At 37.5% G+C, this 12,691-nt stretch overlaps 1 protein-coding gene across 1 annotated transcript in view; it reads left to right on the plus strand.

Moving 5' to 3' along the window:
- Window positions 1–12,691, plus strand: part of CELF2 (CUGBP Elav-like family member 2) — a 564,102-nt gene that overhangs the window by 54,210 nt on the left and 497,201 nt on the right. The gene's annotated exons all lie outside the window — the stretch shown is intronic.

Here is a 12,691-nt window from a genome sequence, read left to right on the forward strand (position 1 = left end):
GAATGAAAGCCAAAGATTTGGAAAACCACTGACAGTAAAAATAAAAAATAAAGAGGGAATACACCAATAGAAGCAGAGATAACAGCTCAAAAGCGGAAGAGAAAGAAAGATGCTGATTATTTTCAATGTGGTAAATGAATGGCAATCTTAAAGGGTAAAACTTCAGGAAGATACAAGAATAAGCTACAAAATGATGAAGAAAAATAAAATTAAGAAATGCTGTAATAACCCCAAGCGTTTTATTTACAGGAAAGTGATTGTAAATATTCCTTCCGTATGCTTATAAATATTAATGTTTTATGTTGGACATATAGCAAAAAGGCAAACAAAGAGAAGAATGTAGCTTTAATGTGATTGTGATTTTTTAAACTGTGACACTTGACATAATACACCAGTACAAAACTTAAGCATCTGCTCTGTACACAATTCAAGCATTTCAAGAATCCCATTTACTGCAGTAGGTGATTAAAACATGTATATGCTTATGTGTATTGCTGGATTAGGACTGGTTACCATGTGATGCCACTGAAAGATAATGTTGTAAACAGAATTAATTTTTCTCATTCAAAGTCTTTCTATGGTAGCATAGGTCTTCATGCAAATATTCTGGATCTCTTTTCAATGGCTTCACTTCCACTATTCATAGATTTTAACTGAAACTGAAACTGAAAGTCAGCTTTCTATTTGCAAAATTCTTAATTAAGAAAATAGATTTACAAGAGAAAACTGCAGTAGACAGAGAACATTTTCAGCATTACACACTAAAAATGAATGAGACTGTGAGGCAGTATTGTAGGGATGGAAAACTTGGAAAACAGAGTGAAAGTGCACTTGCATAAGACTATTACTCCAGCATATTCACTATGAACATCCATAAAAACAAGGAGATGGCAAATACCAGATTTCCTAATCTCTGTTCTTGTTTGCTAGCAGTTATCTCCTTAAATCCTGTTTATATTATGACTTATTTGACAAAGCACTCAGATAGTGATATATCAGCTGTATCAGTGCCAAATTGCACAATTAATCTAAGGTGACCTGAGTAATTCAGCTAAATGAAGCATGGTCTGAATATGACAAGGTAGAAGATATACATGAAAAAAGAGAGCATACCATGAAAGGAGAGAGCCTTAGTTCAAAACAAGACACAAAGATTCTGATTCACTGTTTCCCTGCACTTATATTTATTTGCATCTCTGTGCAAAGTGATGTTACATGGTATGAAAGAACAAGTAAATGAGAATGCATCTCAGTGGTACTGTTCAATGGTAAAGTAGTACAGGGTTGTAATATCACTCACAGGGATGAGACTATGCTAAAAAGCAGCAAGAAACTCCTGCATTTTAGCATCTCTCTCTCTGCTCTCTCAGACCTTATCACTATAACTCCAAGCCTGACTCTCACAGATTTGTATAAAGATGACACTCACTCAATTGAATTTCCCTTTCAACAGCAGTAATAGCTCATCATCTTTTTTTCTGTCTGATTCATTTATGTCGTTCCATGATACATTTTCTCCTGCTGAAAAGCCTGTATAAGACTTTCTTACCCCATCATGCCCCAGGCACCTCCAGCCCATGTCTCACCAGAATAATTCAATATCTCTGTTCTACCAATGCAGCTTTTACAGAGCTGCACTATAACTTGGATTTCTGAAAAAAAATACATTAAAAAAATAGTCCTACAATTATGTGGAGAGAAATGTGATACATGGGAAAGGATAACGAGCAAAAAAAAAATTGGGGGGATATTGGGGAAAAGCTGAAAATGTTGAAACTTTTGAGAAAAAACAGCAACTTAAGAGGATAAAGTAAAAGCCTGATAGAAAAAGAAAAAAGCAGTGCTTAATTATGGCTAACTACACAAAGCAGAAAGTTTAGTGAGCTAATACCTGTAAACGCCTAATTTTGTGAGCCACAGTGTCCTAATAAAAATCATCTTTCCTCCTTGTACTGATGAAGTGTTCAAAGGAACGAATAATTCCTTAGGTTTTTATGCTTCAGGAGCGAATGTGTCCAAAAACAAAAACATTAAATAACCTTGATGATGCTTGGACATCTTTCAGTTGATTGTCTCTTTTCACACCACTGTTATTAGGATTAGGAATTTAATTAATTAGGAATAATTTTGAAACTATCTCCTTACATCTCTCCAATAAATCTTATCTGCTGGCTCAGGGGAGGGGGAAATACTTGGTTTATGTTCCAAGGTGAGATTTACAAGTTACAATTTATTTAGTTGCTGGAAACGTGCTTTTATTCACACTCATTTCAGTAAGACTTTTTTCCATTTTTTTTTTTATTTTTATTTTATGATGAGAACTTGCAGTCCAGTATAAGCTACTACCAGAATCAATTAAATATGACACAGTAAAACTGCAGAATAAAGAACTGAAGCTTTGCAAGGTACTGTATGTTCAATTAATTATTCCTTTGTGAATTTGAGGCAATTAAGATTAAAATCTCTTTCATTGATTTCTGCTAGTTTATCTGTGATTGAACCAGTTGATGAACTGCATAAACTGACATGAAGGAGAAGAAAAACTGAAACAACTTTTAAGGAAAATTTAGCTTTTTTGAATTACCTTAAGGTAAGAAGCTATATCAGACTGAGTTGAAGAAGTTTGGGAATGTCTGAGATGGAGAAGATGACTAGGTCTAAATATAGAAATCTAATGTATAGGACAAGAATGGGACTGATACAAATACAAAGATAAATACGAGGTTCTTCTTGTGGTGCTTTGTGTCTGGAGTCTATGAGGGTCCTAATTATTTCCTGCATACACTCCCAATGTGGAGAACATCTAGCCTGTTAAAATGCACTTTTATTTGTTTTATTAAATGCTTTCTAGAAGACTGTGATGGAAAAAGCTCATCTGCAACTTAAAACACGGAATTTTTTCTTTCAGATGGAAGGAAACCATGAGACCTACATTAGAAAAGGTTTATTATAGCCTTGGAATATAGCTTACATGCTCTAACTTGCTTTTGTTTCTGCCTGTTCACAAATCTCCAAAATAAATGTTCTAGATAGGCTGGATCTATAGATTGAGGCAGATGGGATGAGATTTAACAAGACCAAGTGCCAGCTTCTGCACTTTGGTCACAACAACCCCATGCAACAGAGAATCACAGAATCACAGAACCACAGAATCACAGGGGTTGGAAGGGACCTCCAGAGATCATCAAGTCCAACCCCCCTGCCAAAGCAGGTTCCCTACAACAGGTCACTCAAGTAGGTGTCCAGACGGGTCTTGAATATCTACAGAGAAGGAGACTCCACAACCTCCCTGGGCAGCCTGTTCCAGTGCTTCGTCACCCTCACCGTAAAGAAGTTCTTGCTCACATTTGTGCGGAACTTCCTATGCTGCAGTTTCTGGCCGTTTCTCCTTGTCCTGTCTCCACACACCGCTGAAAAGAGTCTGGCCTCGCTGCTCTTCCCCCCACACCTTAGATATTTACAGACCTGGATCAGGTCCTCTCTAAGTCTTCTTTTCTCAGCACAACACTACAGGCTTGGGGCTGAAGAATTGCATGGAGGAAAAGGATCCAGGAATGTTAGTTGACAGCCTGCTAAACATGAGTCAGCAATGTGATCAGGTGGCCAAGAAAGCCAGAGGCATCCTGGTTTGAATCAGAAAAAACACATCCAACAGGAGAAGGGAAGTGATCATCCCTCTGTACTCAGCACTGGTGAGGACACACCTCAAGTACTGTGTTCAGTTTTAGGCCCCTCACTATAAGAAAGGCATTGAGACCCTGGAGTGTGCACACATAAGAGCAACAAAGCTATGAGGGTTCCAGAGCACAAGCCTTATGGGGAGTGTCAGAAGAAACTGGGATTGTTTAGTCTGGAGAAGAGGAGGGACATTATACTTCTCTACAATTGCCTGAAAGGTGGTTGTGGCAAGGTAGGGATTGGCCTCTTCTCCCACGTAACTAGCAATAGAGTGAGAGGGAATGGCCTCAAGTTGTGCCAGGGGAGGTTCAGTTTGGATATTAGAAAACATTTATTCTCCCAAAAGAGTGGTGAGGCACTGGAATGAGCTGCCCATGGAGGTGGTGGAGTCACCATTCCTGGAGATGTTCATGGAAAGGGTAGATGTGGCACTGAGGGACATGGTTAAAGGATATGGTGGGGGTGTGCTGTTGGACTTGATGACCTTGATGGTCTTTTCCAAACTTCATGATTGTATGACTTTCTAAAGACACAATTTTTCTATCATAAATCCTTGTTTTGGTAGACTACAATTTATTCAGCTATACTGTCCTAGATCCCGAGAACTGGAAAACAAGATCAGGACACTGCTCTTGATAAACTGATACATGCATAAAGGCAGTTCTCAAAGACAGCTACTCTACAATGGGCAAAGTACTCATAATAAAATTCCATCATAGTATACCAGGCTTTTTGTGGCCTATGAAATAATTTGAATGTAAAGGGAATTACAACATTTCTAAGCACTGGAATGCCCCCAGTTTTACAGTTTTACAGTGAATTCCTGAGAATTCACTGAAGACAAGAAAACAAATGTTTCAGAAAGTATTAGTCATTTAAACAATACTGTATTTTTGAATGCAGAAGGAACCAGGGTACTTAAAAAATTTATACTTGGTCCTGGACAGCTACTAATTAGACAGAAGATGTTGCTGACAAGAGACTCATTAAGAAAGTAAGTGAAATACTCCCCATCACTGTAGCCAGAAAAACATTAGTAACCTTGGTCTAGCCTCTGCTGTTCCTCCTGCTACAATTCTCAAAACATAAACATGGAAATTATGTTATTTTTCTTCTGTTGAGGCCACATGTTCAGATCATGGATAAGCTGCTTTCACACATCAGTGTGGGGGTCTGTCATGATATATGTGGCTCGTAGAACAGAGCATCCATTTTAGACTTCAAAAGTTAGCAGCACACCATCTTCTACAATCACTAACATCACATACAAAAGAATCCCATCTGTATGGATGTAAAATGTGTTTATCTACAAGTTCAAGAAAGAGATTTAGCATGGAAGATTTTTAAATAATCTCTGCAACTACTTTTTTACTTGCTTGTACCTCTCTGCCTCCTCATATGTTGGCTCCTTGTCTCTGAAAGCAATGTGCATGAGTATAAGATAGATGTCAGAGCAGCAAAACACGGATGGACCCATTAGAGTTTGAATGCACATATCCACTAGGAGATTCTGAGTTATGCAACTACTCAGGACACTTTTTTTTTGGATCATGGCAATAGTAAAAGTAACATGACCTCATTAACATTTTAAGTGAAAAGAGCAATACTGACTTGCTGAAAGACAAAAGTGCAAGCATAATGAATTGTACTAAGTTGATATATTCCTTCTCCATTATACTTCTGTAGAGATGTTTTGGGGTTTTTTTTTGTTAGCTTTTCATGAGTCATAACAATTCTTACAAATATTTAGACCTACTATACATACTTTTGTATCCTTTTAAGTAATTACCACCTATATGATCATATATTGATAGGAATATCCATAAATGATACATCTAGATGGTACATAGAGCAACATCTAAAAAAGAAGTGGTTTTGTTTCCTAGATGACAATACATTCTTGCACATTCTAATTTGCTTTTATGTGTATACTTTTATATATTTCTTAGATAATAACATTGCAATTGCAGAGTCTGTTTTGGCTTAAGTAATGTTTTCATTTCACAGGCACGTTATGATACTCAGACTAAGAATAAAGGTAGGGTTTAGGACAGGTAGGATTTAGTTTAAGCACTGGTCTTTCTATGCACACTGGCGTAGCTACAGCTCCCATCAGAAAAGTTGAATAGAAAGACAGAGTAGAATAGAGTAGAGTAGCATAGAGTAGAGAAGAGTAGAACAGAATAGAATAGAATAGAGCAGATTAGAATAGAGCAGAGTAGCTCACTTGGAAAGGGCCTACAAAGATCATTGAGTCCAGCTGTCTTATCACTTCAGAACTAACCAAATATTAAGCATGTTATAGAGAGCATAATCCAAATCCTTCTTTAACACTGTCAGATATGGAATATCAATCAGCTCACTAGGAATCTTTTCCAAGTGTTTGACCACCTTGACAACAAAATAATTTTTTGTAGTGTCCAGTCTGAACGTCCCATGGTGCAGATTTGAGTCATTCCCATGTGTTCTAATTTTGGTGACCAGGGAAAGAGACTGGCACTTCCCTCTGTGGTTCTCATCTTCAGAAAGTTGTCTCTTGGCCTCCTTTTCTGCAAACCAGACAATCTAAGTGTCCACAGTTCATCCTCAGAACACATGTCTTCCATTTCTTTTATGTCAGGCTCTCACCAGAGTTACCCATAGCCATGGCGTATGCCTAAATTCTTCTGTGGGCTCTGGAGGGCCCCAAGAAGGCTGAATAATAGTCAGGATCTCCTCCCCCAAGATTATGACAGGCCCATTTCAATAAAGAAGTCAGGCAAAAATGTGAAGGGGAATTTTTATTTATTTATTTATTTATTTATTTTGTCATTTTTTTTTTACATGCATTTGATATAAAACACAAAAAATACACATGCAGAGGATGGAAGCAAGGACAAGTATCCTGAGTGGAGTACAGGGTCATTGTTCACACATTCAAGATTAAGTTAAGAAAGCTAAAGACCAATCTTGCTGAGTAAGTCAAAGACACATAGAAGGACTTCAAAGAATTTTTCAGTGACAATTGGAAGACTTGGAAAAATATGGGCCCACTGATAAACAAAACGGGCTCTTTGTTACACAGGACAGGGAAAAGGCTGACACGCTGAAAGTCTTCTTTTTCTCTATCTTAACCAGCAGGACCGGCCTTCAGGAAGCTCGGGTTCCAGAAGCCAGGGGGAAAGTTTGGACCTGGGTGGAAGAGAGTCAGGCTAAGGATAAAATTACAGTAAGGTTGTGAAAGAAACCAAACAAGAGAAAACATGAAGTTTTGTTTTGTTTTGTTTTTGTGAGGTGTTCGATCCTGGCAATGTCATTTTGACATATCTTCCACCACCCCGGGCAACTGGAAGAGCTAAAGTAGTCTCACATTAATTTACATAGATATTAATAAATTGATGTTCAGACCCAACAAATAACTGTACACTGTGCTTCTGGATTAGTTCAAAAGAATAATTACAATTAAGAAATCACCTTGGCAAAAATAATTTTCTACAAAGAGTAGGTTTAGAAGTGGGTTTATTACACCTTCAGAAGTGGGCAGGCACTGAACTAAGATATCCCACAACATTAATTTCACCTATATCTCAATTCAGCTGCCTAATGCCTTCTTTTACCATGCATGCTCATATAAAATCCGTATTTGAGATGTAATAATTGAATACTGAAAGATGTACATAATCTCTATAGATTTTCTATTATTTGACTGCAGAAGTTAAACAAAATGCATACTGCGTGTAAAAATATAGTACTGTTTCATGTCATTTTCAGATGGACAAAAAAAAAGACAGAAAAAGATAATGTAAACAGCTATTTCACTTAACTTTGATTTTAGAATTCTGAGAGAAGATTGTTCCCAAAAAACCATACACTTTTTAAATCAGTTCCACAGCAACAGCTGCAGATCTCTGACATCAGAATGAAGCCTTGTGTCTTCATTTAATCCTTTGCTTAAATAGAGCATGCTTGGGTCTGCTTTCATTTCACTGGAGGGAGCTAATCGCTCTGCAGCAGGAAAGACAGCTTAACCATTTTTTAGTGTTCTCACTATAAATCTCAGAAATCTTATTTTGAAGCATCTTAATTGCGGTCACTCATTCCATAGCAGAACGGCCCCACAGAGTGTACGTTTTATTAGATCATTCCTTCAAGCTCTGACTGTAGCTTCCAAAAAGTGCTTGTAGTCTGAAAAGTGACAGTAAAATTGACACTGTGGGTTCCTATATGCCTTTTCCCAGTGGATTCTAGATCCAATTTTCTCACTTTATGAGTGAAAAGATGCTTATTTTCTTTTTTCCCACTTGCAAACACAACCCTGTGATCTGAAAACCAAGTGAGGTCCTTTTGCCTCTTGCCTCATTATCACTAATAAAGATTCTGCAAGCAGTTTTACCTTTCTACTGATGAGAATAAATTCTAATTTGGTCTTAACTTTTGGCTTTGTTCTTCTAATCGTACTGTCTTTTTCCTGTCAAAAGGATAAACATAGTAGGAGACGTGAATAAGAAGAGGTCACAATCACAAAGCCATGTGTCATAGTACAACAGCATTTCACAGAGATTTGTTAATGTGTCGAGAGAAAAATTGTATGTGGAGGACATCAAAGTTTGTTTTTGAATTTCTAGGCTTGAAAGATCGATTTGAAATAGCATCAGAGTTAGACTCTAATGCCAGCAGGGAGTCCCACTAGTTTGTGAGATTATAAGGAAACAAAGATCTAGAAGAAAAAGTAAATTTTTTTTCCCTCTTTTTCTTTTTTTTCTTTTTTTTTTTTTTTTTTTTTTTAAGAACACAGGATAGCACAATGTTTGGCTTTAAACATTTGACAGCATCATGTTTTATTGAGCCACTCATCATTTTTCCCCCCTATTTTTCGATGAACTACTGTGGAGACCAAGTGTTTCCCTTAGGGCAGCGTAGGGTAGCCAACCAGGATAGCTATAATGGGATTACAAGTGACATTTCACTGGCCTTCATTCCAGGTAGATGTTTCTGCATCAGCAGGCTCTTTTCAGTCCCTTTCTCATCTCTCAGAAAGCCAAGAAGCTGTTTCCAACAATTACCTTGACCATATCTGAGTAGGCCAAACAGTAGTCAGTTCATATTACCCTATCAGCTTGCAAGTACTTGTGGGTGAAATCTAGATGTGAGAGCAATAGAGGAAAGAATGAAAACATTAATATAAAGTATTATTATCAACAATTAAATATCAGCCAAATGTAGTGACCATAAAGTAGTTGAGAGCTATTAACAAATAAAAAACAAATCCTGTAATCTTCTTGCTTTGCATCATACTTGTATTTTATGGTCAATTGCACTAAATGCTCTTTGTGCTCTTGCAAATGCAGGATTTTTTTTTTTTTTTTTAATGTGAATATTGTTGTTAACCTCACCAACTCTAGAAAATTTCATAATTCATTGCGAAATGTATGGTAATGTACTTCAGTATTCAGATTAGATATGGGTGATTATAACGCAATAATTGTGTGCATCTGCTATACATCTATACGATCAAGTCATTCTTTTTTAAATATAAAAAGACCTCTTGGGGCAAAAAGTAGGTTAATCAAAATAATGCTGTCAAGTAGAGAGTACAGACCTTTCTTATAAAAGAAAATTAAGTAGAATTGGTAATTATAACTAGTGTACAACCTTTCAATGTAGTCAATAAGAAAGTCAATTTGCTTAAAATAATGAGGCATTCTGGCATGAACAATCTGTTCATACTTTGTTCCCAAGAGCCTCCAGAGGGAATCAAAGCCCTAGCTGACATTTGATACTTTCTGTCAATTTATCAGCTCTGTGTCAGTCTGAGTTTGTAAGATGGTAGTAGGAGGATGCTTGGGGACTGATACAAAACTAGGAAAGCACAGTTGGTTTCTAGTGCCTGAACATGTCCTTATTAAAAATAAATAACCCTCACACATTTCCATCCACCCTCACTCCAAAATTGACTTGGGGTGTTTAGAAATGGTATCAAAGTAACAAGAATAACTAGGGAATAATAATAATAATAAATTCTATCTATATTTGGGAGAGTTGAGGATATCTTAAGCTTCAGTTTTTACTAATGGATAGTTATTTGAAAACTAGTTAGCATGGGAGAAAGCAGACTACCTCCCATTTGTCACCTAGCTCTGAGGTCGTTCCTATGCTGCCAGGGAAGGTGTTAAATGTCGGTCTTGGTACGACAAGATACTTGTTAAGGTCGATTTGGTGTCAAGCTGAGAACTGCAGTTTCTATGAATTTAAGCCCAAATAATGGAGGCTGGAGTTCCTTTCCGCTGCCTTCCCTCCAAACACACTCAATTTAGGAAGCTTTTCTTGACAGAAGTGGACAGTCAAATAATTGAGGGAGAGCTCAAGGTCACAAGAAAATACGGGTTTGAAAATTTTTCTTTGGTTTTGATACATTTCTGACACTTGGTTTGGAGAAATTCCTCCTGAAAATCAATGAGGCTGCATTAGGAAACAGTTTTATTAGCAGTATGTCACATATATGACATAAAGATAACTAATGGCTTGTGGTTAATTAAAAATCATAATGATTTATAAAAATACCTGTTGATTCATTAAGATCTTGGGATGCCTGTTCAAACACTTTGCAAGTTTGCAGAATCATCATCTGCAAGTCTTTAGATCACCAAAATCAGCCTTTCAGATGATGAGATGCAACTCTGGATTTTGTTGAGACTTATAAAGCAGCCCCCTGTTCATTACTACTGAGCAACACAGCAGGCCAAAGGAAGGGCAGTAGATGGTCCAAAATCTCCAGTCCTGATCCAGGTGAGAATGCTATATGATTTGACACTAAGGGAACTAACATTGGATGAGTTATTACCATCATCACATTTTAAAAATTACCCCTGTGAGACCAAAACAAGTAAAGCTGCATTTCTTCAGAAATGACAATATTACAACAAAAGAAACAAAACCAAAAAAAAAAGTCTTCAGTATTGGTGATCCTACTGACTTTGACCCAGAGTGTCTAACAGTGCAGAGATCTCATTTAGGGCAAAAAAACTGCTGAAGGAAGAAATGAACAGAAAACAGTCAAAACTGGGAGGACAGCAAGGTCATATATCCATTTCAGAGGCTGCCTAGTTAACTGAGCAATTGAAGTGTCATTTCCAGAAAGGCTTGTACACATTTGTAAACAGGTCTGGGAAAAGTGCCTGAAAGCAGGCACCCAGGTGCAAGATAATTCACTTTTGGACTACACAGCCTTGTCCTGATATGCCAGGTAGTGCCAGCTTGCATGACGTACAGGGCAGGACTGGAGACCTAGGGAAACAGCAATATCTTTGCTTTAATGAGTGTTCTGCCATATCTGCAACAAAACTCTGCCCAATTTCACTTGGCTTCTGACAAGCTGAATGTAGAAGATTTGCTTACCCTGGAGGGGTGGAAGGTAAAAGAAATTATTTATTTCCCCAGCTCTCCCTACAAGAAAAGAGAGAAGGCTCAGTGCATGCCAAGCACTCCCAGGAATGTGCTGAGCCATGAAAAATATCACTGCTTTTAACCCTCTCTAAGTGGATGCATAAAGTCTCCACGAGACATCCCTTCATGAAATCACAGCACATTCCTATGTGTCTCCTGGACACAAATACGGATGCAGCTTATTTGACAGGACTTTATTTGAAAAGGGAATGGCCTCAAGTTGCACTGGGGAGGTTCAGGTTGGATACTAGGAAAAACATCTCTGTAAGAGTTGTGAGCCCTTGGAACAAGCTGCCCAAGGAGGAAGTGTGGTTACCACCTCTGCAGGTGTTCAAGAAATATGGACATGTGGTACTGAGGGACCTGATTTATTGGGCAATATTGGTGGTAGGTGGGCTGCAGCCTAGTTGATCTTATAGGTCTTTTCCAACTCTAATGATTCTACGATTCTGTGTTCACTGAAATGAAAGTGCTCTGCACAGACAGTGCACCCTAAAAATGTCCCTCAAGGAAGCCTTTAAAACCACCAAATCTCCAGCATTGTCCAGATTATTTTGAAGAGACATATTTGCTTTTCAGAAGGGTTTTTAATGTGTTCTAAATGAGACTGCCATTCCAAGAAAGGCTGTTATTCTGGCTAATGATCATATACATGTAATATATTTATTACAAGTTCTTTCTAAGAATGCTCTTCAAGTGAGTGACAAAAAATTCCTTAAAATAAAGCAGCAGATAAGTTAAAGACTGATTATAAGATAGACTTGTGTTACCATCTAATGCAGATGAGAAACAGAACTTCCCCAACAAAAGGTTTTGCAAAATAAACTTGACTACTATTCCAAATAAAGGGAAATTTGCAGGCTGTGTACTTTTCCAAAGTAAAGCAGAATAAAAATACTCTTGAAAGTATAACATTACTTTCTGTTAGCATTCTCACATTTTTTTCAGGAGTGACCAAACACAGATGGGAACAGTTAGTAACTTATTTTGTTACTGCAAATATGAAAATGTGAAATGATTTGATTTGTCAGATAATCCTTTAAAGCTTTCCTTGTGAGGGAACAAGGTAATAGTAAAATGAAAAGTGAGTTACAGTGGCAAACAGAAATTCCTGATGCTGTCAACAGCATACATTAGTTTCAGTGGAGAGCCAGATATTTGTCTACATCACAGTGTCCCATCTACAACTGCAGTCTGATCATCTCCTATGAGAACATGCTGTCAGGATGCAGCAAGTCACACACTCTCTTCTAATTAATTCCAAAGAGAGGCTGAAGTTTGACAGGAATGGAGATGGGATAGTGGGAAATATTTCCTATGTTCACTACCATGGGGAGATCAAGAGAGAAAAGGTTAAACCTTTTCTCTATTCTCGCATGTCAAATACAGACCCTGAGTTGAGCAAATGATGGAATTATTTTCCACAAACACTTGTTCATACATTTTTAAGATTAACCCAAATTTTTTTTGTGATGAAAGTTCAAAGAGAAAGTTCTTTGGCTAGGTGAAACTGGAATTACAGGGAAAATCATTATGCAGTACACAGCTGTACAAAGCTGGTAGTGGATTCAGGTTCTAGCAATTAATCTGA

Source organism: Lagopus muta, chromosome 1, assembly GCF_023343835.1.
Source record: "Lagopus muta isolate bLagMut1 chromosome 1, bLagMut1 primary, whole genome shotgun sequence".
Taxonomy (NCBI): Eukaryota; Metazoa; Chordata; class Aves; order Galliformes; family Phasianidae; genus Lagopus; species Lagopus muta.